General features: G+C 38.2%; 1 protein-coding gene across 5 annotated transcripts in view; it reads left to right on the top strand.

The window, feature by feature from the left end:
- EYA4 (EYA transcriptional coactivator and phosphatase 4) overlaps positions 1–24,395 on the top strand; it is a 250,553-nt gene that overhangs the window by 5,528 nt on the left and 220,630 nt on the right. The gene's annotated exons all lie outside the window — the stretch shown is intronic.

The following is a 24,395-nucleotide window of genomic DNA, read 5'->3' as shown; positions in this document are numbered from 1 at the left end:
TTAATTGTGCCATAAATTAGATACTGTCATTATATCCATTTAACAGATGAGGAAACTGAGACCCATGCATGTAGTGGAATGGAGCCAGGACCCGAGCTCCACAGCGAGCTCCCGGATGTCCTGTCCACAGGCAGTGTGCTGGGCAGTTGCTCCCAGCAGTCTCATATGAGTTCATTGTAGGTGACATTCAAGCAAACATTTTACTTTTATATTATTAGTTATGCATTTATTTCTAAGGATATTAGCAAAATATGTTAAAAATATGTTAGATTTCATTTTCAGCCTATATGTGTATGGGTAATATTGTTTAAGACAAGGCCAAAAAAGTATTGAAATAAAAATAATTTTGAAAAGCACCTATTTAAAGAAGCATATTAAATAACAGTGAACAAGTGCTTGGCTGAAATAGCCCCAATCATGAAGGTTGGTGGCAAATGACTAGTTTGGAGAACTGTCACTCTGCAATGTCCCCAAATGTCAAGAACTTATGGGTAGATCTTTTTAATATTCAACTTATGCAGAGAGTTTTCCTTTTGCTTTTCAAGCCTTATGCATAGGTTCGAGGTATCGATTTTACAGGGTACTTTTCGTTTGCCTGTTTCTTTTTTTAAGCCTGAATGCTGTATATGATTTTCAAATATACATATTTATGTAGAGCCAATTAATAAGGAGTGCATTAGGAATTACTAGCGGCAAGTTTAAATTATAATAACGTCATCCATATTTTGGAAGTCTTTCCAACATACAGAGCTATCATACTTTGCATTAGTAAGGTGTTCTCTAGGTGAACACTCCTATATTGTTTTTGTTCATCTGTCTTATAACTTTAATTTTTTTCCTGAAGCAGTGGTCTTTACCTTTTACTTATTTATTTAGCTACAGACCCTTTTATTCGAGTGAAAACGGACTCTATGCCCACTAGAGAAACGTCCAGTGCTCTGGATATGTCCATTGGAAATAGCCCCTGCTCAGGACATGGGTGGCCTGTGAATCGCTCACCAGTGGTGCCTTCTGATCATTGTTGCCTCCCGAAGCCTCTGGGAGGGTCTTGCAGTGTGTTAGAAACATGGGAAACACAAACAAGTGTTCCGATGGAAGGGAACGAGTCAGGGTACCTGCTCCAGCATGTCAGAGTGGCCTCCACCAAAGCAAAACAAAACTAAAACTAAACAGAAGCAAAACAGAACAACAAAAATTACTCTCAAATGCCACAGAATACCTCTGGGATAATTACGTATCACAAGGTATGTCTGACCGTCTTATTATAACTTGAACATTCTTATTAACCAGTCTGTAACTTTATTTCAGTGTAGTACTGAGGAAATCAAAGTAGTTAAAATGTTACCCATATCGAGGGAGGCATATAGAACGTGTACATGCAAAGATTTGTGTTACTAGAGCCTCTCGATTCCTTTAAAGACTTTCTGAAGAAACCCAGCAGTGGCGCAAATTGGACTGATCTTAAGCTTTCACATAAATTCTTGCTACTTTTACTGTTATTTTTTCCTCCTTTCTTTTTAAAATGAAAGTGATGTTTCTTGTGAAAGACCACAGTCAAATCATCACAACTCACGTTTGTATGCCACTAAGTTTAATTCTACTCACAAAAGCAATAGCATTGAATTTGAAATCCTGTCCTTAATCGAGTAGTTGTATCGCATCCTGGAAGAGCTTGTTCTCTGCAAGGCCATATGCACAGTTCACAGATCTCTGCATACACCCAGTGGAGTGGCCCGTTCATTCCATTTCACCTCCAACTCTGAGCTCCCCAATGTTAAAGGATTGGAAAATACTTGAATCTTCTAAGAGGTTGAATATTTTTACCTCATTGTGTCCATTATGTTGTAAGTAATGATGTCTAGGGGAGTCAGCAGGTCTTTGAATTTGCTAATTGTTTTGTTATATATTTTAATGCACATGTATATGCATGTATGATTATAACTAGCAATTCTAGCCAAATTTAATGGGGGGGGCGGTGATCCATATTCAAATTTCCTTTTGCAGGTTTTCAGTAACCTCAAACCGTGCTTCTAGTAGGTCATTTAAGAATGCAAACCCCAATGAATCTGTGAAGAGCAGCAATATTTGCAAAATGTCTTACATGAACTCTCAGGTGTTCAGATGGTACTATTGTTTTATTTTGCTTAGTTGACCCAAGAGGATTTCAAATGTAGGTCTGTTCTTACTTAATTGTTGACTCTAGTCTTCACAGGCTTCACCCCGGAAAATTCCTAGCAAAGTTATGGGTCCATGTAGATGCTTTAAAAATGCCTTCTTGTTATCAGCATTGTTGCAGACACGTGGAAATTTGAGCAAGACGAATAGAGTTTCTGCCCTGTACCGTTTTTGAAGACTTTGGGTTTTCTAGTCCCCTATTATAATAAGTTTTAGTTTTTCTTGGCATATACCATTTCTAGGGCAGGGTTAGTATAGTGAGTTAACTAGGGTAACTAGGGTCACAGGATTAATCCTCAGATTGTCATGTTAGCTCTAGGTAGGCAATTGTCCTAGACACACTTGGTCATTTTGTCTTTGTCATAAAAAGTATAGTTATGATACCTTGACTGCCTCTTTTGAAGGACCATTCTGGACTATGCTGGATCTGTCTCTTAAGACTCACCTCCCCATGCCTAGGACGTTCACCCACCTTTGTTCACGATTTTAATCAGGTCCCTGCTTGTTTTAAAATTCTTTAAAAACTTCCCTGTGTCTATAGGACAAATTCCAAAATTCTTAACAGGTAGTAAAGGGAACTTCATGCTGAGAACCTTGTTCAGGTGGCCATTCTCATCTCTTGCCACCTCCTCTCAAGAAATCTATTCTCTAACTGTATGGAGTTCCACACTTCTCAAATATGTCCTGGTCACTTCCATTTCATTTCTCTGTGCGTGCATTCTTTCTTTCTGGAAGACATCTCTCCTTTGCCCCTGAAACATCCTTTCCTACTTTTTTTCAAGACTCAAGATGCAAAGTGTTAGCTGCCTTGGTAAGTTTCTTTGAACTCCAGAGGCTGAATCAGGTATTCCTTTTCTCTTTACTGCTAAAGCTCACAGTTTCTACCTTTAGCATAGCAGTTGCCACATTTGCATGTAACAGGTTACACACGTTTAAATCTTGCTCTAGACTGAGAATTTACTGAAGTGATTACTAACATTTGTCATCTCAATATTGCCAGTAAGCAGGAATCAGTAGATTCCTGTTGAGTGAATGCCGTTGACCCTGAGAAAGAAGATACTTACTAGGGAGGGCTCCTGTGGCTAACTGGGATCAGATTTAAATGTGGAGCCTGGAAGCTGTTTCTAAACAGGGGCCTCTCAAACAAGCTGCTCTTCACAGAGAAGCCAGCACTAAGCTGCCTGCCTCCCGCATTGAACTGCCTGCCTACATTGTGTTTTTGCCTCTGCCAGCCCTTATAAAGGCGTTAGTTCCTGGAATTGTATTTCAACTAATAGGACTGAGACCTTCCCTGCCCAATCAGAGCTGTATAGGAACTCTCATATATTCTCATTACCATCTTTATTGACCAACCAAAGTGCTTCATTCTGACCAATCGGGACAGTGCTTTTTGGACAAATCAAACTATGAGGATTTGGAGTCCTCATTTGTAGGAGGAAGGACCAACCAGGGACCAATGGTAGTTACTTCTGAAAGTCAGCCCCCCCTTGGTTCTGAGAGAATACTTTTCCTTTCCACCAAGTACTGAAGACTGATTCCCTATCCCCACCCCTCCATCTGGGAAACTGTAACATACTGAAGATGTCTCACTGGAGCAGAGCAGTATTGTCTAATTTCCAGAGGGCCCTTGAGATGCTCCTTGGCTGCACTGTATCACTGTTGAGCCCTTTCCACTGAATAAACTTCCCTCCTTCACTGCACCCACATTGGAGATTCCTCTTGGCATTGAATTGGCACCAGCGACCTTGGTTGACAATACATAAAGGAGATGGGGATGAGAGCAGTGGTGGTGACATTGGACATTCTCTGCCATGAGACTGGGAACAGTGTGAACAGCTGTTGATATAGGCAGGGCAGCCTTAAGAGCAACCTCAGGTAGTTTTGGTATTAACACTGTAGAATTGTAGCTCTGAATTCAGGCCCAACTTATACATATGTGTGAATCTATGTAGAAATGTATTTACTTCCCACATCACTGTTAGGAAGTCACTGATCTAGAAGATAAGCCAAGGGTCCTGGCAATTTCCGGAGACAGGAGTATTTTGTAGCACTTGAAATATGAAGATCCCATTTCTTTTTATAGCACAGTGGTCAAGTACAACGAATATGGAGCCAGGCTGCTCGGGTTGGAGCACCAGCTCGGACACTAACAACTCAGCAATAATAAGCACTTTACTTGAACTGATTTTGCTTCAGTTATCTCATGTATAATAGAAGATCCTTCATGGGGTTCTTGTGAGAATTCAAAATGCAAATGAATATATGTAAGCATTTAGAATAATGTCTGATACGAGTTTTAGCTACTATGCCCTGTACTACACAGGTGGCAAACCCAAGGCCCACGGCTGAATCCATCCCTCCACTTTGTTTTACCTGGCCCAGCACCTTATTTCTATCTGACTGCAGCACCAAGCTCTAGCTTATCTGTTGAGGAGTAGTTACATTTCTACAGTCCTAAAATCACATCCAGCCCTTTGAAGGCAACCCAGAGGCTGGTGTGGCCCCTGGTGACAATGGGTTTGACACCTGTGCTCTACTAGATGACCCAACATTTTCCAGAGATTCTTAGAACTGAAAGTCCTTCTGGGTATATGGACTGAAGACCATACGTTGAGTCCCCAGAGTTCCAAGGACAAATTTGGCATTCTAGGGTGATCTTGGCAAGTCCGAAGCTGTGTTTAGAGCCCTAGGAGAAGACATGAGAGGTGTGCAAAACTCAGCTTCGGCCATTTGTGCTGCACAATATTTCTTGTAACAAACACTTCCATATAGAGTAATCTACAATTTTTAAGATTTTGATCTATGCAGTGCATTAACTACCCTACACAATTATAAGAACGTTCTATCAGGGTGCTCTTATTTTATAGCCAAAATTTAAGTTTCCTCAGTTGCTTTGTTTTTCAACCTGAAGACACCAGTGATGAAAATTTGTATAATTTTTTCAGTGGGCAGTGGGGTTGATGAATTAAGTATAAGCTTTTAAAAGATAATTTTCCACATTGCTATGTTTTTTATGTTTGCAGAGACAATGAGAGGTCATCAGCAGCTCTGTTTCTAGAACTTGTCACTGGTCCTTGGACTCAGATGCAATGTCTGTTTGATAGAGTGTGGCTGAGGGAGGAAGGGAAATTAAAATGTTTATTATCAAAGTCCCATTTTTACTGCCTACCTGGAATTGCTGCCAGGTGCATCTGTGAAGAATATAGGCTACTAATACTGATGTTTGCCTGGATTCTCAATGTATTTAGGTCGGGGTCTCCTCAAACTCTGGTGTTTCACACTTTGAGCTGGATATGTCTTAGTTGGATGTGCGTGGCTGTCCTGTGATTGCAGGGTGTGTATTGGAATCCCTCATCTCTGCCCGCTAGATGCCAGTCGCACCCTCCCCTGAGCAATGACAGTGTCTCCAGACGTTGCCAGATGTCCTGTGGAAAGAAAATTGCCCCCAGTCGAGAACCCATAACCAAGCTAGACCTTAACATCACTTGATATTGTCAAAATATTCCTGGGGATCTGCATGAGCGCATTGTTCTATTTTCAGTCAAGTGTAGAGAATCATCATATCCTCACCCCAAGTTTAAACACAGGGTCAAACAACTCTCATTAGCCTGTGTAGGTAGGTGAACTTTATTTACACAGAGGGAACATAGAAATAAATTTTACACAGATGATTATCTTCAGTATACTTTCTTTTTCAGGAAATAATATGCAAGTGGAGGGAGAAGAATATCTGGGAAAGTATGTAGGAAGTAGATCTGAATCAATTATATGTCTGTTCTTTCTATTATTTTTACTGTTACTTGTTAGTAGATACTTCTGGATCATTTTTAGTAATGACAATTACTTGTCCTTTTCAATAGATAAGTATTCAGTAATAAGAAACTTGTAGTTTGTTCAGTTTGTAGTGTCAGAAAGAGCCAAGTTTTCTATAATCACAACCGTCTAGGAGTAAAATCCATAATGAATTAGATCATTTGCTCATTGATCATAATGAGAAAATTTTTAATGGAGCATAGCTTAGCTTTTGGTTCATACAACTATCTCAGGGTCTTGTGTTTAATAACAGTGGTGTAATCTGGAGAAAGTAAAGATGAAAAATTCTTTGGTGAATTATCAAATCCAAAGTTACATGGTAATTCTATACATTTAATCTCGACACGCACATTTTATCTGTGAGTTGGTGTGCAGTTGACTCTGAGTAAAGGTGGCCACGGTCTGAGTGCTGGCCAGGCCCTCTGCCTCCTGTAGCTGTGTCGGAAAGATGTCTCAGAAGTTACTGCAATGAAAGGAATTTGAACATATAATGCTAACATAAAATGAGAGACGGTAACTTTGGGTTGAATGTGAAAACTATTTTGAAATATGAAACAATATTATAAATATATGATTAGACTAATATCCATAGGAGGTCTGAACAGTAGAGCATTTCTTTTTAAATCCCACTAGTAATTGCAAAGATACTGAAATTCCACACAAATGTATGGTCTACTTAATTGTAGTAAGAGGGTAATCATTTTACCCGGAAGCAGTCAGATTGACCTGAAGACTTCACATCGTTTTCCAGTTGCTGCTGAAGCAAGCGGGGCAGAGGTACTTGAAAACAGACAGTCTGTTTCTCTCTCTCTCTCTTACCTCTCTTTTGATTTATGCTTTAATTTTCGAAGTGTACTCTTAAGAGGGCAGAGTGGTTGCACATATAGCATATTGTATGTGACCAAAATATCTTTCTGTTTTCTAAGAAGAGAAGGAAGGATCTAGCACAGCTACTTGTTAGCAGAAAGATGAAGTGGGTGCTGGGCAACCCAATGACAGATAGGGGGCATTCCAGGAGACTCGGGGAGGGGCTTGTAAGTCAGGGGTTTAAATCATAGGTTTGCAGACAATGGAAGAGAGTTCTGTTCAATGTGTTGACAGGAAGTACAGAGAATGCCCAGCAAACCTCAAGTCCATCCAGATACTTTATGCTTGACGTTGAACAGGAAATCTGGTAGCCCTTTAGTCATTGGAGAATAGCCAGCAAACCAGAGGTCCTGTTTTCCCAAATGAACACTTCTTGGTTTCATAAATCAGAGACCCTCTCTTTCCCCAAGAGAATTCAAGTCACATATCTACTTTCTCAAGCTGATTCTTTGTACTGTGGATCCTCATGTAAGACTTACCTATTTTTTAATGAACACTCTATGGTGTAAAATACAATTAGACACTTCCTTTCTTCTCCCTGCTATAGTCTCACAAGTCCTGCATGGCCCCAAACTTTCTTAACCTACTTGCCTCTTATTCTTTTGCTCCCTACCTGGACAAAAAAAAAATCTACTCATCTTTCAAGGGGTAGTTCAAATGTCACCTCCTCTGGGAAGCTTTCCCTAAGGATGAAGCAGAAATCATTCTTTCCTCTCTGTAATACCATAGCACCTTGTTTTGGCTTTTACTATAACAGCACATTGTTCCGGGGCTATTTATATGTGAGTCTGACTTCTAGAGAGAGTCTGAAGTCACTGAGGGGAGAGCTCATTTCCTCCCCACTCTGTAGCTCCACAGCCTGTGTGTATTGGTAGAATTCGGTAACTGTACTATTCCATCCATTTCTTCAAAGGACACACAGCTAAAGACAGACAACTACAAAAAAAGGAACCCTGATTATATTTTGGAAATTGATTCTTATTGCTTATGGTCATGCAAGCAAATTTATTAGTTTCTGTTCTAACTTATTTATGGCTTCATTTGTATCAGTGTTACTGATTTTCTGGCAGAAGAAAAGATATATTCAGTATGAATGAGTATTTTGAGTAAACTGAAATTAAGACAGATTCTAGTTGAGGTCTATGTTTTTCCTGCCTCCAGTTTTCTTCAGAAACAAATTTTGACCTGTGTGGTTGATTTCTGCTGAGATAAATTTCATGTTATTTTGAAGAATTTTTAACCCACAGAATTAAAGATTTCATCTGGGAGGAAGCATGTTCTGTATTTTTCAATCAGTGTTTCAGAATATGGAGCCCCCAAATCCTAGATGTGTATGTTAAAAGTATATGTGGCTTTTTGGTGAGAGAAATTAGGTCTTTTTCCAGGCACAATTGAGGATGGAAAAAGTTTTGTTTAGTTTCTAGTGGTTTGTTTTTAGGCATTTTCCACAAAAAGATGAGCAAGACCCTTCAAAACCACTAACTTGCATATTTAGGGGGAAAGAAATCCCTCCTATGTCCAAAAATAACATTAAATTAAAATGATTGTTTCCAATAGTTTTAAAAACTGTGGTTTTATTTCCTTGAGTGAGTCATTTCTGAATGCGGTACAAGATTTCATACATCACGATGAAGCGTGTTCGCTCTGTATTTCAGTAGGTCACATTATTTATCAGAGAATCAGATCAGAAGAGGAGTTGAGCCTAACTCTCCACTTTGCAGGTAGATACTGACGTAGAGACATTAGGTGATTTATTCAAAAGGAAGTTGAAAGAGAACTGCTGCCAGAGGCACCCTCAGTGCTCTCAACTCTACGTCTTGCTCTCATTTTTCTTTGTTCGTGTCTGACAAGGAGGTGCACGTACCAGAATCCAACTGCCTTGCGGGTGTCCCAACCCTGCCCACTCCTCACATCAGCGTGTGACCTTGGGGAGGTTATTTACTGACCCGCTGAAAGCTGTAGTTCCAGAGAGTATAAACTGGGGGTAATAATGCTGACATTACCTGCCTTGTGGAGTCTCACCAATGAGTCACTGTGTTCACACGGGAGACAGTGAAGGACTGAAAGTGGTCAGTATATACTGTGAACCAATTGCTTTGAATAAACTGCTTAGTGTACTTGATATTCAAAAAGGGATGCCCATGCTGCTAAAGCAGTTTTTTAAAATCATTTTTCTAAGCAAAAGCAATTCATACATTGTGCAACATACTAAACCAGTATGGTAGGGATTACTCTGGATGAGGGAGAGACTGGACGCAGGATGGAGAGAGGCTTCTGGAATGCTGACAGTGCCCTTGATCTTGATCTGATTGCCAATGGCACGAGGGTGTTTATTCAATAAAAAGTCATCAGCTGTCTACTTGTGATTTGCATATTTTATTGCCTGTGTGTTATAATTTACTCAAAGGTAAAAGGAAAAACACAGAGAGATGTAAAGGCAAAAGTGAACGTCCCCCACTTTGTCCACCTCTTCCAGAGCCTGTGAATCGGGGTGAACTTCTGCGCCTCAGCAGGATTCCTCGCAGACCATTTTTTGCTATGTGTGTGTAAATGTAAGAACTGTGTGAAGGTGTAATTTTTGTTTTTCCATTTTTAACCTTAAATGGTTCATCAGTTTTCTTAAAACTTGCTGTTGGTTTGCTGCACTTTCAATACTTTTCCATCCATATTAGTACATACAGTTTTGGATAATTCTATTTAAGATGCTTAAGTGTTATAATTGAACTGTTCTTGGTATTTATTGAAGGTATTTCTATTACAAAGAGTGTTACAGTCATGATTTTTATATATCTCTGTGTATATATGCCCAAAATTCCTGTAGATAAAACTCTAGATGTAGGTTAATAGGTGAAAGAGTGCATGCATATTTCATAGATGGTGCCAAAATACTTTCAGAAAGGCTACAACACCTTACATCTCTGTAATGATTCTTACATCTGTGTCATAAAAACCAAGGGCAAAATTTTCTGCTTACTTGAACATTCAGTGTTTGTGTTCTGTTTCATAAGAAGGTGTTATAGTGGTCAATTTCTTGAGACTCATACACTAATTGGATTAGTTCACTGAGAAACATAAATGATTCTATTAATCACTTTTATAACATCTGTTACGTGTAGTTAATATCTCACTTAAGAATTGCTGCTACTCAGTTACATGAATAATTATTATATACATAGTTTTTAACCTAACTTGTAGAAATAAAAAATCAGTGTATATCATATTTACAACATTTTCACTCAGCACCATGAAATATTATAAGAATTATTAGAAGAAATGCCTCTAACTCTGATGCTGTTGATGAAAATTTGTAAAGAATTATTTATCATTTTTCTATTAAAGGCCAACTGTGTGCCAAAAGTACTTCTAGCTAAGCATCTTATGTATATTACTATTTTTTTTTAACATATAGGTGAAAGCATATACATTATATTATTATAAATAGACTATTATATTCTGATTATAATAATTTGTATACTGACAAATACTACTATATATCAAAATACCCACTGTGTCTTATGAATGTAATAATTTAGAAATATGTTAAGTGTTATAATCTAATGCAAAAGTTAAAATTAATGTATCAAAATCCAGAAAATTATTACTCAAGTCCTGACTAAAATAACATGACATATAAAGTATAAAATTAAGTATATTAATCAGTTGGCTTTAGTGTCAGAGTCTTAATATGTAGAGAATACTGTCTTTGGAATATTTAGCTCTATAGTTTTTGGTTAATTGAGATTCTTTTAAAACTTTAATAATATTCTAGTGCCTTAAAAGAGTAGTCTAACTCAAAGTAGCTAACTTATTTCTTCAATATTAGAGAAATATGGCTATCAATTTTTGTGGGCTTTTTTTCCTGCAGAATTTCCTGTTATTCTAAGGGATTCAATAGGACTTACACACATAAAACTGAAAATTATATTACTGTGGGGAAACGGCGTTGTGCCTTTGAGAAGGAACTCTCTTGCTAACTTAAGTACTGTATGTGTGTAGACTAGGTAACATATTTCTCCCAAGAAATTTCATGTATGCAGTTAAAACACTCTTAAATTGATTAAGGATTTGTTATATATTTCCAGAAGCACTCAAGAGTACTTTTATGGTTATAAGAGTAGAGTGCATTAGAATGCCAGAGACCAGGGAATACGCTAGAGGCCTTCAAAACCTTGCCCGACAGTCCTGACTTCACCATATAAACTTGAGGGGCAGCCTGGAAAAACAAAACAACTCCCTTCCCCCAAACATAGGTAAGGCCTCTGATGATGGCACTTCAACTGGCTTGAATATTAATTCACTACCTTTTCTATTACAAGTCATTTTTATTACTTAGCAAATGGCATGGAGAAGTAATAAATATGATTGGTATTTATTTCTCAAATGAAGTATTATTTTACATCAGATTTGACCAGTTACCTCTTTTGGAAAGTGCATTATTCTACAACTACCACAGTATTTTGTCTATTAATCGGGGAAGCTAAGAAGTGTTTTATAAATGTTGAATCAAAACTCTGACTGCTGCGAGGGAATTACATTTCAAGCCATATACTCCTTTTATAGAGTGAGAAACTGAAGTATGGAGAAATTACAAGGTTTTCCCAAAGCCGTCCATTAAGTCGTGGCAGACGTGGAAATCCATGATTCTGTTTGCCTGATTCATGAAAGTTCATGAAATTAAAGTTATCTATTTCCTGACACGTGTCTTAGTAGTGTTCTTTAATTACTTACTCAGTCCTTCATTCTTTTATTCATACACGTAAAAGAATCAATGTTTTCATAAGACAGTGTCTTTATAGGGGCTGGGAATAATATTTTGAATTTACATACCTTAGATATTTTCTTTAAAGAAGCTCATTGTATTTTTTTGTGACCATGAAAAAATAAATTAAAGCATTAAGAAACAAGCTGGATTAGCTGGGTGTGGGGCACAGCACTGCCTATGAGTAGGATGTGAAGCTTCGTTGGGAGCCAATAAAGTTTGTTCAAGTGCTTGAACAAGACCCTGGTTGAAGCTGTAGATAGGCCTGGAGTGGAGACCAGGAAGAACCACAGCCTTCATTAAGGGTATGGAGAGGACTGGTTTCTGGATGTCTACAACCAGGCGTCTCTATCTTTGGTTTAATCAAGAGGGAAGAAATTATTCTGCTCTGTGTCATCTTTGTGAGTTTCATTTCTCACATTTTTTATTCTTTTTCATTGTGATCTTTTTGTTACTAGTGTAACCTTTTACCTTCTTCATTTCTGCCTCCCTCCCCCCAAGCTTGTAGAGTCATATTTAAAGCAAATAGTCATTTTCGGGGTCAGACTGTACTTCTTGGTTGAACAGCTGGTGCCCCAAGGAATTTCAATTGAAGAGAGTGTCTAGCACGTGGCCCCAGTACAGGACCCTATAACAGAGAGTCCAAAGACTGCAGGGGCGCCATCTGCCCTCCACCTCTTCTCCAGAGAGTTCTGTGAACAACTGGTTTTGGTCGGTTGGCTCTTTTCTTGCAGTCTGGAGGCTGAGGACTCAGACTGAGCTCGGGCGCGATGGCAGACCAGCTCTCCATTTGGAAAATTCTTCCCCAGCAGGCTCCTTGGGCTCAAAAGCACGCAGAGCCCTGGGAGGCCAACCCTTAATTCTGCAAACAAGCCCAGACATGTCCAAGTCCTAGGCAGACCAAACCTTCCTGTAGCTTAAACATTAGGGTTTTATTCTTCTTTAATTTTCCTCAGGAATGACTCAGTCTTCAGCAAACCAGGAAACAAATAAAACCCTAGGGTCTTTCTCAAAGGAACATTCTTACTGCTTTGAAAATTTATTGTCATTAATTTCCATTTCAGCTAATTGGGTTTCCTTTCTATTTTTGTCTGAGAATAAATGTGATATTTGGTCTATATTAATGCTGATCTATTATACTTTAATGCTAATTTACAATTGAGTGGTTTAAAAATAATGATGCAGTATGACCTAGTCCATACCTACCTTCCATTTAATGCATTTCCTAGGCAATTATGCTTTTGTGGTTGGTTGAACTTCCCCATAATCCCTGTTGGGAAACAAAGACTTTTTTTTTAAAATTAAAGATGTGGTATTATTAACTATGGGTATTTAACCTGAGGAAAAAAAACATTTAGGGGTTACATGAATGATAGCACTCTCCTAATATCTAATAGCCTGCCATATATATGAAAACAGGATTCAGTTTATGTTTTGTGGCACTGGTGGGCAGACTAGAGTGGAAGTTCTGAAAGGTAAAGGTTAAAACTAATATGTAAGGAAGAATTGATAGAAGGAGAGGGGAGATAGAGGTGATTCTATTCAATGGAGCTAAGAAACTTCAAATAGTATATCTATAGACTCATTTGATAGGTCCGTAAATAAACCCCATTTATTTGTCTGCTCCTCAAGCTCCTAAGACAAAGAAATAAGACTATGTAGATTCCATTCATACTCTGTCTGTCTCTTTCTGTCATTCTCTCAAGTTCATCCTTAAAGTCAAAACATGCAGCATGAAAGCACACTATGAAATTGATCCACAACACCATATTTATTTGGGATATTATTTTTTGAATTCTTACAACTTTAACCCTTAGAAAGTTCTTTGGATTTTAGAAATTATAATGGCAAGGTACTTTTTTTCTTTGTAAATGTGATCTTATTTTAAATACAGTTACAAATTCAGTGGAATTTTTTAATACTCCTATTCTACAGGAAAATTTACAGAGAGGAAAAATATATTCAGATGTTCCTGTATGCCTTAATTAAGAATCTGGATAAATAAAATTCTCAAGTGTTTCCAAATTTTAGGAAGGTCAAATAGCATCACATTTAATTGTATCCTTACTTAATATTCACTATGGACATAATTTAAGCAAGTAACTTGGCTTTAGATAAGTCAGATTTACTGCTGTGTTTTATATCTCTCCTGTTTACTTGCTTACACATTGCCCCCCATCCCCAAAATGAAAAATATGACTTTCAGACGTTCCATCTTGATCCCAGAGAAATTGGTGATATGGGAAATTTGAGAGGAAAGGTATGTGTGTGTGTTTGTTATCAATAATTCCATTTATGGGAATGGATACTTCCTGAGTCTTACCTTGTACTTCACAAATTGTTTCTTTAGCTGAGTCTAATCTTCTGTTTAGTTCATTTTTTTGTAATTTCAATGCATATATTTAAAAACATGTTTATGGTCCTTTTCCAAATGCGTATTTATTTTCCACAGTGTGTGTGTCCTTCAATTTTATTTCTGTTTCTTTTGTCTCTTCAGTTGTTTTAAGCATATTACTTGGTGTTTTTCGGAGTGTCCTATAAACTCAAACTTTTGGATTCCGGTTCCCCAGTTATTGAATCTGCTGTGTCTACAGTGTTTTATTTTCTTATGTAGCTCATCATTGATGAATTTCTTTCTTGGAACCCTTTGTGCTCTACGGAACAATTCTGCATGTGCTTCCCTTTGCGTCTATGGAGGTCAAGCTTTGATCAGTACTGATTCTAATGTTTTGGCTTGAAGGTTTTAATGCCACAGATACAGTAACAATTTTTTATAATTTATATTTGTGCAAAGCTGATGCTTTGATTTATATCAAGTAGTTATTTTCTTTTATTCTCTTTTTGAAAGCTCCAACAAATGACCAGTTTCTTGCCAGGTCATATGGTGGGCTGAGTTTTTCTGGCCCTCCTTTGATAAAAGGGACAAACTTTTTTGACTCCCTGCTTTGTGCTTGGCCTCTTGCTTTTGTTTTCTGCCATCCCTAGACTGGGAGGTGGGGGTGGCTGGGGCCGGGGAATTGGTGGGGGAGAAATGGAGACAACTGTACTTAAACAGCAATAAAGGAAAAAATGCAACAAAAACAATAATGCAAATATATCTTTTCCTCTCAACCTCTCTATATAACAGGTTTCTTAAGAATCAAGGTGTGACGCTTGAAAGTCCTACTTATTTTATCAGCTATATTAATATGTTTTCTATGTCTTATTGATTTTTCTTTTGTATTGTCACTCATATCCACCTCTTCCCCATGCTCTTGTCAGCCACCACATCAGTCCAGGTTCTCCTGACTTCTTACCTGGTGCTCATAGCGGCCTTCAAGGTGTCCCTGGGCTCCAGTTACTGTTTACCTTGTCTTCAGAAATCTGAAGTATGTGTGTTATTGCAGAGATATCACATGTGCCATTTCTAATTTGCATTTTTAAGGCTATCAAAGTATAGTAATAACCAATTCAAAACTTCTTAGCATCAAATAAAACTGAATACTCATCCTTTCTCGTGCTTTCTTTTCCAAAAGCATGTTCCTTTCTCTTTCATGTTCCCGTCTGTCTTTCTGTTGTTGGTTGCATCACTGTCTCAACATTAATGAAACCAATCACAGCTTTGATGTGATGCAGAATGGCAAATTAAAAAGGGGGAGATGCTAATGACTTAACCAAGATACTGTTCATTGATACAAACTTATGGGAGCTTGGAGAATTGGTGAATGACTGGTGAGTTTTGTCTACTATCTAAAAATAGATAATGCAGCTCTAGAAATCACAGGTGAGTATAATATTTTTGATTGAGCAGAATAAAAAGTGACTACAGTGTCAGAAGAAATTGCGTAGATAACGCTCTGCTGTATAGTTAAAATGTTTTAATTCAGTATATGAAGAGCCAAATATAAAACCAGAAATTTTCTACTACTCTCTCACTAGTAATCGAATGGCATGGAGTTTTGGAATACATGATTTTATTTAATCCTAATAAAACATAACATGGGTTTTGTTACTGCCCCTTTATTATGGGTGAAGAGAATGCTATTTGGAGGCGTTAATCAGCTCTGCCAAGACCTTGCAGTCATCCATGGCAAAGCAAGGGCTCCCCTGTAGACCTGTTTTATTCCCAAAGACTTTATTCGGAATTACTACGTGTATATTCTCTCTAGCAAAACTCTTTCAGACTTCTAGGGTTTCAAGAATTGAACAGTAAACTTAGGAGATGTATTCTTCAGTTCTTTCAAAGGGCAACAAATTTTTCTCAAAGGGCATAAAACCATCAGATGTGCATTGAGTAACACATACGGTTGATATATTGATCCAAAAAGTTGGTGGGTATGGGAGAGAGGTTCATGGCTGAGAAAAAAGCAGACTGCTTATAAGAAAGAGCTGAAATACAGCAGCTGTCTTCTGCCAGAATACAGGAGAATCAACTAGATGAACCATTACAGTGTATAAAAGAGCAAACACCCAAAACAAACAATCCAATGAAAAAGTAGGCAAAGGACCTGAATAGACATATCTCCAAAGTGGAACTACCTTAGGACACAGTGGTTCCACTTCTGGGAATATATCCTGTGAAACACGAAACACTGATCTGAAAGAATATAGGCACCCTATGTTCATCGCAACATTATTTACAGTAGCCAAGATTTAGAAGCCGCCCAAGTGCCCTTCAGTACCTGAGTGGATAAAAAAAAAGTTGTGGTACATTTATACAAAGGAATACTAAAGGGGTGTAAAAAAGAAGGACATCTTACCTTTTGTGACAGTATGGATAGACTTGGAGAGTATTATGCTAAGTGATATAAGCCATTCAGAGAAAGACAAATACCATATGATTTCACCTATCTGTGGAATCTAATGAACAAGATAAACTAAAAAAATTGAAACAGACTGCAGACTGACAGCTGTTAGAGAGGAGGGAGCTGGGTGAAAAAGATCAAGGGACTAAGCAAAGGAAAAAACTCATGGGTAATAGTATGGGGTTTACTAGAGGGAAAGGAGGAGGAAGAGAAGTAGAAGAGGGTGAAGGAGGGAATAAATGGTGATGGAAGGAGACCTGATAAACACAATGCAAGATACAGATGTTGTACTACACAATTGTACACCTGAAACTTATATAGTGTTATTAACCCGTGTCACCCCAATACATTCAATAAAACTTAAGAAAAAGTATAGTGTAATCCTGATACAAAACCTGGTAGAGAGTATTGAATACTTAAACAGAGATTTGGATACATGGGTGATCACCATGGTGCAATATTAAAATACTGTGTTCAGAATACATTCATTGCCATGAGAAAGTGTATAATGTTTATTAAAAAAGGGAGGGCACATGACTTTATATTCAGCAGGATCCATTTCGTTGTGAAATAAATAGGTAGCCCTGGCTTGTGTGGGTTAGTGGATTGAGCGCCAGCCTGGGAACAGGAAGGTTACCTGTTTGATTTCTGGTCAGGACACATGCCTGGGCTGCAGGGCTGAGTCCCTGGCTTGGGGTGTGGGAGAGGTGGTTGATTGATTCTCTCACACCTCAGTGTTTCTCTCCCTCTCTTTCCCCATCTCTCTAAAAATAAACAGATAAAATCTTTTTTAAGGCAATTTTAACTATAAAAAATCTCAGCAGAGTAATTGTGAAGCACAGGTTGGCAGGAGCGACGGGGCAGCAGGTGAGAGGGGAGGTTGATGTGCAGGGTCTGCCTGAGCAGGAAAAGTCGCATGTGCTCAGGACTCTCAGACGCTTCTCTGGGATTGCCCACTAGTAACCGTGTCTGTGTTTTCTAGGATAACTAGCCAACTATCCACAGTTAGCAAATGCAAACAAAATAGAAATCCTTGGCTGGCCTGGGTTGTCAAAAATCCAGTGGTCATACAATGTATCACTCCAGGAAGATTGCTGCCATCAAATGAAGCTGTCACTAATGACCAAAATGACTATCATGAAATCGAACTTGTTATAATTTTTTAGCATGAAAAATTAACCCCATTATCATTAAACATTTTGTATTCGAGGGATCATTTTGCAAAAGTCCATGCCCTATCTTTGTAAACAGTTCAACAATAGTTCAGCATCTAGTTGGTAGCTTCGCTCCATTTAAGGGAATTGAAGTCAGGCTAAATGCTCATTACTGTTCACCCAGATCTGTTTCTTGGATACCTTTGCTGTTTTCCCTTTTTATAAGCAAGGAAGAGAGTCACGTGCATGGTCAAAGAATGCCCATGTCCACCTTTCTGAACAGTTGGCCATAGAATTGGAGCTAGGTGTTCTTTGTGCTTTTGGCTTTCCTCTCTGGCAGGCTGTCTGGGCAGCTGAAACCAGCCAGTGCCTGACCCAGCTTCACAGACCCATTAATGAAATTGGGAGGGCCGTGTAGGTAACCTGGTGCACAGGGCACCAAAGCAGTGCCCTTCTTGACAGCTGATCCCAGATATAATTTCTCAAGAATGTAATGAAGATGTAAGTTGTTAGACATCCCATCCCATATGTTAGGTTTAGTACCTAATGTATGAGTGTAACATATGAGTTACACTCATATGTTAGGCCATATACTTAAAAAGGGAGACAGTTAATTGAGGACTGGGAGGATAGTGCATGGAATCCAATGAAGAATTGAACAACCAAGCAGCAGGAACAGCATAGAAACAGTGAGACTTCAGGAGTAACAGGATCCAAGGCCTTAAATGCTGCCAGGACTTCTTGTCATCCTCGCTTTTACCCTTCTTTCTGGGTCGGCTCCTTTCGGTCTCTCCCTAGCACACAGTTATTTCCACGTGGCTGCAAAGGGCTCCTGAGTTTTACATCCCAGGCATTTTGCCATTTGAGGAGGACTAGCTTGATACATTCCCATACCCATATTTTAAGCAATAGGAAGGGATTGCGATGAGTCATTAGACAGAAGTAATTTGGTGTAACTGGAAGAGATCTGGGGGATCTCACGAGTTATGCAATGAATATGAATCGGTGTACTAGATGTATGTGTACATATATGTGTTTATAATTGACCCCCATCATGCAAGCACCTTAATTTGGTATACAGTATGTTTCTAAATATTTACTTGCAGTTTGTAAACCCTAAAGTCAAACAGTAGATTAGCTCTTCTGAATTATAAACTGTAATGGAGGGACACTCTCCTGGCCCAGGAAATGCAATGTGTATGTGGATCCTTCAGGCCCCCACCTAGGGTGAAGGAGGGCAGTGCTAGAGTTTGTAAGTAGGATGATTCATTCACCTTCCCCTCCATTGCAGGGTCTGCACAGCAGCTGGAACAGAGTTTGGGCGGCCCACTATCTTTACATTATTCCTTAAGGGGATACTAGACATTTGGAACATGAAGAATGTATTCCCCCCCCCCTTTTTCTTTGCACTGCAGCAAGAAGCAAGCATAGCCTCCACTGAGTGCCCACCCTCAGAGGAGACTCCTGTCCAGGTCCCATGCTTCAGCTACAAGGTTCTCTGATGGAGGTGAAGGGCAGGGGATGGCAGGGAGAGCGGAAAGGGGTCCTGGGAGAGGGGGAAGGTGGAGCTCTCCTTCAGAACGCCCACTTTAGAAAGCACCTCACTACTGGTGGCCCTGGGAGAGTGCTTTTGGCAGAGGGGTGCCTTGCATGGCACTGCCTCAGCTGCAGGTAGACCGAGCGAGAATTTCCAGGTTATCCTAAGGAAGGGCTAAAGCTTTGGATTGTTTTCACAGAATATAATCAACCTGTATTTTTAAACTATCACTCTGGCCTCACTTTGAAAACAGGTCCAGGGAACAGGACTGGAGAAAACGCGATCCTTAAGAGGCTGTTGCTCCAGTCCAGGCAGGGGACGGTGGTGGCTTGAAAGACTGTATTGGCAGTGAAGAGAGAAGCATGGAGAGGCCTCAGTGATCTCTATGAAGTATTGATAGGACTTGGTAATTTGTTGAATGTGGAGAGGAGAGGGCAAGGAGTCAGTGACAAAGCCCAGATGTCTGGCTTTAACGACCGGTGGGAGGCTCTGCCATTTGTCTACACAGTCCAGCAAGAGGCCCAGCATTCCACGTGCAGCTTCTGTCCGTGTCCCATGCCAGGCCTGACACAGAGTCATGGTCACGTGTACTCAGCCAGAGTTATGCACGTCTGGGTACTCCTTTTACTGAAGGTTTGATTAGACAGACAGAAGATTAGGCTACGTCATGCAAACTCTACAAATTTCTCCTTCTCTGCTCTCTCTACCACCTGGTAGACCAGCCTAAGCACCTCATTCCATTTCTGAGAATTGTTTTTAAATTTTGATGTATAAATCTTATATCTTTAAATTAGAAGAATTATTGATTTTTTATTCTAGTTTTCTAAGAGACCGGAGTTTAGAGTTCACTTCTAGAGCAGAGTTAAAGGAAAGGATCCAATCAGTTTTCTGTGTAGCAAAAATCTAACCATGGAAGAAATGATTAACATGGGCTGGGTGAGGTTGCTAATATTCCTGTTTTAAATTCACCTTTTCTGAAGGAATGGCCTTGAAATAAAGCTGGGAGCTAGATTATTGCTCCATAAAACAGCATGAGGTTACCATTATTCCTTAATTTTATATCTTTGTTATGAGGTAGTACTTCTCTTAGTTGATTCTTAGACCGTTCTCATCTTTTTCTCATATATTTGTGAAAACTAATGTTAAAGGATTTAGCATAACAACCATTGCTAAATTATGATGTAAAATAATACTGTGTCTGCAATTAGCCTAGGTAGTTTTACTTGGTTCAATAATATAAAATCACTGGGCTCGTAATATTTTAGTACCTGAGTGTGTTTGGCAAAGAAAGAAATTCATGTTACCATAAAAATGTTAAACTAAGTAACAATTAATCTCAATTTTAAGGAAATATAAAGCAAAGTATTACGTTGTAACATGGAACATTGATGCAAATGGCTTCCCGACTGAAACATTAAATAGATTCTGAACTGGTGGTTAACCAAAAGAGGCTAGTTTTTTTATTAATTCTCTAATGCTCCAATACCTTTCCTGAAGTCTTCATTTTAATTTCATATGAGTTATCACCAGTGCCCTGGTGGCTCTTCTAGAAAATGATGACTTCTTTCGTAATGACCAGTATCCTGTTTTGATTCTTGTCTATCCTTTCTGGTAATACTACATTGAAACACTGACTGTATCTTAAAAAATGAATTTAATGTGATACCTGTGTGTGTTGTGGTTAAATCATTTCCATTAAACAACATGCTCCACTTTTGACCCTCTCACCTGTGAGGATGACCTAATTTTGAAACATCGTCTGTACAGATACAGTCAAGTCAAGGTGAGGTCTTAGTGGATTAGGGTGGGCCTAAACCAATGGCTGCTGTACATATATGAAGAGGGAACTTTGGGCATTGAGACACCTACACTCAGAAGAAGGCTATGTGAAGCAGTGAGAATTCTTCAGGGAGAATTCTCCCATTCTTCAGGGAGAATACCATGCAACAATAGAGGCAGAAACTGGACTGATGCACCCACAAGCCAAGGGCTGCAAGGATTGTTGGCCAACACCAGGCACTAGGAAGAAACAAAGAAGCATTTTTTCCTAGAACCTCCAGAGGAAGGATGGACCTGCCAACATTTTAATTCAGGACTTGCCTTCAGAACCGTGAGAGAATAACCTTGTGTTGCTCTAAGCCACCCAGTTTATTATTTCTTTTACAGCAGTCCTGGGAAACTAAATCAGCATGCTGTGTTGTAAGTAAACAATTGGTCAGAATGTTATCAATAGTGATTTTATTATATGTTATTATTAGGTCAGATGAGTAGGAAAATATCTGGTGGACTAATTTTCAATATCGGATTTTCTGAAAAGTTAAAATATTCTCATTTGGCCAGTGAAATTCTGTCCCCCCCCCCAGTTTTTTATTCTTACTGACTTTATACAAAGTGAAAATAAAATGAAATCAGTATGTGCCTGAAGTCAGTATATACCCGAAAAATGTAGAACAAAGAAGAATTTTCTTTAAAAAAGCACGTATTTGAGACAGAATTTTCAAAAGTTAAATTATCTGGCTGTTAACTTTTTTCCTTCACATTGTCTGATACATTATATATGATTTCATCCACCAATAATTGTGCAATTCATTCAAATTGATACTTATTTATTAAACTTTTAATGCTTCCAGGAATTGAGCTAGGTGCTATAGGTAACATTAATAAATAAGATCCAGAGTGCCCACCCTTGAAGAGAGCACTCCGGTTTTGAGATTTAATCCAGGTAGAAGAAGCCACAGGGCCCACTTGGAGATACCTCTACCTAGAAAGTTCATCTTCACTATAATATGTATAGCTTTAAGTGATCTTTTAAAACATTTTAGCATCATTTGGTTTTACTTACTATATGCCTCCTATATTATAGTGGGAAAACTTAAAATTGTTGCACAGACAACATAAAATCAACAATAATCAAGGTATGTGAAGACCAAGGTATCATGCTTAATAACAACATTTTTATTCTTATTTTGCCTTTTAAAGCCATATCAAAATTCAGGTACATTAGTGTTAACATAGCAAAATTTTGTATTTCTATTTTTTTCACTTAACACAATAATTTTCACTTTTTATTTTAATAATTATTTTTTGGACATAAAATGACATTATATTGCATTGGTTGACCGTAATTTGTTTAATGGACTGCAAAGATGAGGATGTCTCTAGTTTTTATTATCATGAATTCACTGTAGTGAATACCTTGTCACTTTTTTGGGGGGATAGCTTACTTCTTAGGACAGGTAATATTGGAGAAAAAAGTTTAAACATAACTACAGCATTTAAAGATACAGTGACAGAGCCCTGGATGGATGGGTGACTCGGTTGGAGCATCATACCATATACCAAAAGGTCATGGGTTTGATTCCTGGTCAGGGCACATGCCTCAGTTGTGTGTTTGATTCCTGGTCTGAATGTGTGTATGGGAGGCAACTGATGAGCATTTCTCTTTATCTCTCTCTCTCCCTTCCCCTCTCTCTAAAATCAGTAAACATATTCTCAGGTGAAGATTAAAAAAATAAAGTGCAGTGACATATTGCTTTCTAAAAGTTTAAGAGAACTTGACATTATCACTAGTAATTGAATGATGATACCATTTCTTTTTACTGTGTCTGTTATCATAATAGGTATTATATTTATTGAATACATATACAGTAGTCCAAAATGCATACTTGTTACTTAAGTTTACATATTTTAGCAACTACAAGAGCAACCACTTTCCCATATGTTTCTGTTTCCATACATTACATTTTCCATGTAAGAAAATGTAAGCAATTTCTTACAGTGATTTATGTTTTCATATACTTGTTTGATTGTTTAATATGCCATTAAACTTTTTCTGAACTATTTCTTTATTCTCAGTGTCACATTTATAATATTTACTGGAGATATTTTCTGTAACCTATTGTGTCCTTTTACTTTTTTGGACTGTTAATATTTTTCTCTATTCAGAAATGCAAAGTTTTTGTGGTGTTCTTATGTAGCTATTGTCTCTTATTGAGTCTATTGTCTATTCCCTTTATAATCCAGTACAGTGTTTTTACCATCCACCTTAACCATGTATCTGTTAGAATGAAAAGGAGCATCCAATTCTGTTTCAAGGGAGCCCTTAGCCAGTTGTCATCCAGATAGTGAGAAGAAAATGTTTTTAAAGATTATCAGCCACAATTCTGGGAGTATGGAGGAAGGGCTTGAGAGTCAGGCAGGTGGGGAGTCTTGGCAGATCAGCATCTGTTGGACCATTGTCCCCCACAGGTGCCACCACATGCAAAGAGAGTCTGATCTGGAGTGGTCCTGGTCACCAGGGAATATTTTCATGCATACTATTATTAATTATTATTATTAATTATTGTGTGTGTGTGTATTCAAGGGAGTGGTTTGGCTCTTTTGTGTTATATTCTATGCTTTTATTATAAAATCTTTCTCTATTTGGGAATTTTTAAATACATGCCTTTTAAAAAAGTCTTTTAAAATTTTAAGTGTGGTGGGGAAATTTTTAATATGTGGTATGGAGTAAAGATTAACTCTTTTGAATGGTAAACTAATTGTCTTACCATGGTTGACAGACCAGTTCTCCTTTCCATACACAGGGTAGGGAAAAAGTAGGTTTATAGTTGTGAGTATGTGAAATATAGAGTTTATTCTCATATTATTATTTACTAATTATTGTGTTATTTTTCCATATGAACAACTGTTATTTTCCATATGAACTACTTTTGTCCAACCATATAAAAGTATTTTGTGATACTTTTAAAAATCATAATAGTCTTCCTTTTATTCTTTTTAAAATTGGAAGTGTATTTTATAACACTATATTCTTCAGACATGAATAGTGATCATCTGTTAATTCAGACAAATTTTGCTGTAATAGTAAGCTGTCATATTAAAACACACACTGTACTTTCTTAATTTTATGCACTTTACAAAGTGAATGGCTAGTGCAGAATCTTAATTTTCAGTCCATCAATTGTTCTCTCTCAGCAAAATCGTGCACTGTTTATTCAGACTGTGTCTCCAAAATGGTCCTTAGATGTTTTTGTTTATCTCTAGGGTTCCTGAGCAGCAGTTTACATATCTCAATTTAACCATGATGTGATTTTCAAGATTATTATTTCTATCATATATGGGGACAACATTAATCAATTTTGTTCTTTAAAAATAATTTTGGCCCTGGCTGGTGTAGCTCAGTGGATTGAGTGCGGGCCTGTGAACCAGAGTATTGCAGTTTGATTCCCAGTCAAGGCACATGTCTGGGTTGCAGGCCAGTTCCCAGCAGGGGACGCATGAGAGGCAACCATACATCGATATTTCTT

This window comes from Artibeus jamaicensis, unplaced genomic scaffold, assembly GCF_021234435.1.
Source record: "Artibeus jamaicensis isolate MK-2021 breed Jamaican fruit bat unplaced genomic scaffold, CSHL_Jam_final contig_387, whole genome shotgun sequence".
NCBI lineage: Eukaryota > Metazoa > Chordata > Mammalia > Chiroptera > Phyllostomidae > Artibeus > Artibeus jamaicensis.
Note: the sequence above shows the minus strand (reverse complement) of the source record. Positions and strands in the feature narration are given on the sequence as shown.